Consider the following 3989-nt stretch of genomic DNA (forward strand, 5'->3'; position numbering starts at 1 on the left):
GGGGAGAAGTGAACCACAGAGATTCGGATCGGACATACAGTCACTGGGGAAGGGAACCAAAAGCTTGACTTCCACGCTTTCATGCTGCGTAGACAGTATTTTAGAAGGGGCTCAGAAACAAGGCCCTTTTTCATTTTGGTTTGTAAGACAATCACTACCAATAGGAGTCTTTAACAGGAATATTCTTATTGTCGGAGTTGCACAATCTATCAAGGAGAGAGCTTGCTTACTCTTAGGTTTTTTATTTCCTCCTGACGTTTCAGTTTTTCAAAGAACGACTGAAAGAAATCTGATCTTTCTACACGTCTAGGAGCAACACAAGCCACGTCTATGTCAGCACCTGCAAAGAGATGCCATTTGTTCTGTTACTGTTGGAAGACACTTTCAAACATTACAACTATGACCAGACACCAAAAGTTTACCTTTAGTGTGTACTCCAAGCCTGTAAGAACCAAACGTAAATATTTTGCCACCAACATTTGCTACTACTGAAGGGGGAAGATTCTGTGGGTAGAAGAGAAAGAGTTTTCTGGAGAACAGAAGATACACGTTGACCTACGTGCAAGTTTAACTAGCATAGAAGTTACTTAGAAAGACTACAGCAGCCTCCATAAACAATGTCTTCTCCCTCCCATACTGTTAGTCTAATAGACTGATTCTGTTTTTCTGAAGGGAGTGCTGGCAACTCACAAACAACAACAACAACAAAAAAGGTGAGTACTGTAGCAGTCGCTTCATCAGTTTAAACAAAGACCTATTATCAGTCTTCCCTGCAGCAGACCCACATAAATGAACACCATCTAAGAGCCATACCAAAGGCAAGTCTAGAGTAATAATTTCAAACTAGATTGAGTGCTGTAGGCTGTCTGGGGCAAGTTTACTGCCCTGTTACCATCTGTCTCCCCCCACAATGTCTTGTTTCAGCTTTGTTAACCGCTACAAGTCAACTGACAGAGCCACTTCACAAACTTATTCAGTGCCCCAAGGACTTGAAGGTCTTCGTCTAAAGGATCTTTTATACATTATTTCAATGGCTCTTACTACAGATCTCCTTGATACTTAAGAAGGAAGTTAAATGTTGAACTTTAGCATAAATCCTAGTAGTATCGCCTTTGAAAGAAACAAAAAGGCTTCAGCTGTTTTGATAAGAACCTATCAAAAAACCTTACCTGGCTCTCACCAAGTTCTGAAATCCATTCTTTGACCAAGTTATTCAGTCTGCCAAGAACGACCAGCCTGTAAAGAAAACTCATGTTAAGTTTGCCCTAAAAAAACCCCAGGACATTAACAAATTTTACAGTCTTGTTATACCTGTGATTCAGTTCTTCCTCCTCTTCAAATACCCACAATGCTTTCATCGCTTCAAGCAGCTTCTGAGTATGAATGGAATCTCTATCCGTAGGAGGAGCCAAGCTAATTGCAGAAGTCATTCCATAGTGCCTTGGAGGCTGGTTCTGCAGCCTAGGAGTACTGGGGGAGAAAATAAAATACCGAAGACTCCACAAAAGAGAAAAACAAAACCCAACAAAACAACAACCACCACCTTACTGCAAAACACCCTTCCACTTACAGGTTTCCAAATCAGCTTCTGCCCTTTTGCCCAGCATTAATATAAATGAGGGAAGAAAGATCCTGCTTATGGTTTTTAGATAACTTGACCTAACTTAGAAGCAACTTCTTTAAAAAACACTTGTGGATATAAGAAAAGATCCAAGTTGCTGCTATCTGAAGACAGCTTATTTGCATTGCGCTAGACAGTTGGAACTGATCGCCAGGAAATGAAAAGGTTTGAAATCCACTAAGGGCGACACTATGTACAGCACAAGTTTTTTTGGACCCATTTCAGTTTCACAGCACTTTTGACTTAAGGTTATTCCCATCAGCTTCCCGATCACATTAAACAAGACAATTTAACACTGGCTTCTTTTAGTTCAATGTATTGGCTGTGCTTCTACTGATTCTGAAAGGACATTAGAGTTGATTGCAGAGCAGGGACAAAGTGGTCTGTTAAACAGAGTTGTTGCAGTAAATGCAGCATTACCTTGGTTTTGTCTATGGAAGAGGATGAAGGAAAACATCAACCAATCTGCAGCTAATGTTGCTAGCAGAGCCTTGTGCTCTTAACACAGCGTTCCACTTTTATAGCTCAGAGGCTTAGCTCTACATACATCTGGTTTAATCTAAATCCAAGAGATGTACATCAGCACGCAGAGCAGCACAAGTTAAGCTCTGCTTGTAGAAGGTGCTCAAATCTGCTTTCGCTAGCTCACTGCCCAGTCAGGCAGAGCATTACCAGCTGAAACCAGGAGAGAGAAAGGAGGGGCACCGGAGGTAAGAACTGTACTTAATGGATCAAGGGTCTCTACAGAAACACTAGTAGCAAAAGGGGGACACCCATTAAAAAGGTCTCTACAACTCATCATGCTTGTCAAAGAGTCCATATCCAGACCCTAAGGCTACAGGGATTAATGATGGCATTATTCAAACCGGCTATTTTCCTACTTCACAAATGGACGGCTTCAAATCTTAGCTGGGTTAGTCAAGAGACGCTTAGAACTATTTAAGGTATCTGACCCACTTTGGCTGGAATGGGATGAGGAAATGCTCACAGGACAGCCTCAACACTTGATTTTAAAAAGATAGCTTATTACAACTCCTGATTTCTAATTGTTGCCTTTACTCTGCCACTGAGGGAAGATGGATTTCTCTCTCGCAGAGTAGCTTTGTCCAACTACAGACGTAGCTTTTAGTCACCTAGTGGGCTCCCCCACCCCCCTTCTCTATGAGCTCATTTTTCAAACTTTTTTTTTCTAGGCGTTTTCCAAAAAGCTGGCGGGGGTAGGGGGGTGGTATTAGGACTGTAGTCCTATGAACTACTCTCCCCAGTCAGAACGGCTGTTTACTTTCAAGTGTAACTAGGCCCTGACCTAATTTGCCTTGTCTTCTTTACGGGTATGTCAACTTCCACTTCATAAGTCAAAATATTCCTAATGAGTATTTTCCTTCTTATGATACCATTTTCATAACAAATACAGAAGGAAAGCCAATGAAGCGGGAGTGTGGTGGCAAGCACTTCTTGTTCTCAACTGAAGCCTTTTTCTCCCTGCTCTCTGTTCATTTGAGACTACACTCATTTCTTGACCCTCCTACTTGCCTTCCACATCCTCACCCCCAACACTTCCCTCAGTCTGCTCTCCTCAGACTCAGCTTTGCGACTGTGGATGGAGGCTGCCCAGGCTTAAAAGAGACTCCCATCTCGCATGTGCCCACACTTCTTCACACTTCTGATCTGCAAAGTACTGCACAGATAGTAACTCATCTTCTCCCAAACTTCTTTCATCTTCTTCCACGTACGCTTCCTACGTCGTTGCCTCACCATGATGTATTTGGCCTGCTCTTGTCCCCGACTTGTTATTCTCCTGCTTACTCGATTGGAGATTTTAGACAATCTGTGGGATGGATCCTGGGGTTTGTTTTGATTTATCTTAAGGTTTTATAAACACAGGGCACCCTTACAATCTACCTATCTAGAACACATATATACTAAAAGGAAGGACTGACCTGACCCTGCAGTCACAGATAAAACAGACTCCTCTCTCGCCAACTGAGAGAAAGCAGTTTGGCTATTTGGGCTGACTACATTGAAGACATTCAAAATGGTCATAACAGAGCAGTGTTGACTTTTCCAAGAATTTGCTCAATCAGCATCAACTAAGTTGTTAGAAAAAAAGAATGTGGAGGCTGACTCCTACTGGGAAATCAATTTCTACAGTCCTGTTCAGCCAGGAACCAAAAGGGTGCCTTTCCACTTGATCCTTTAACTGTATTTAATTTTGATAGGTAATTCTGGTTTCCTCAAAAAGACTTCCTTTGTCAGAGTCCTCTTCTCAATCAGGTACTGGAGGTTTATTTTAAATAATTTCACTGCAAGCACAGATCCCCTTTGTTAAAGCCAGTTCAAATTAGGCCATTGAAAAATTAACGACCAC

The 3989-nt window shown here is 41.9% G+C and overlaps 1 long non-coding RNA gene across 1 annotated transcript; it reads right to left on the minus strand.

Annotated features, from left to right (window-relative positions):
* Nucleotides 1-242: 242 nt before the first annotated feature.
* LOC126037285 (uncharacterized) lies at nt 243-1388 on the minus strand. Its single transcript, XR_007505587.1, has 3 exons — nt 1312-1388; nt 1170-1236; nt 243-340 (listed from the first exon to the last, which is right to left on the minus strand). It is a non-coding gene; the product is annotated as an uncharacterized LOC126037285 (long non-coding RNA).
* Between the last annotated feature and the right edge of the window lie 2601 nt (nt 1389-3989).

This window comes from Accipiter gentilis, unplaced genomic scaffold (genome assembly GCF_929443795.1).
Source record: "Accipiter gentilis unplaced genomic scaffold, bAccGen1.1, whole genome shotgun sequence".
NCBI classification, from domain to species: domain Eukaryota; kingdom Metazoa; phylum Chordata; class Aves; order Accipitriformes; family Accipitridae; genus Astur; species Astur gentilis.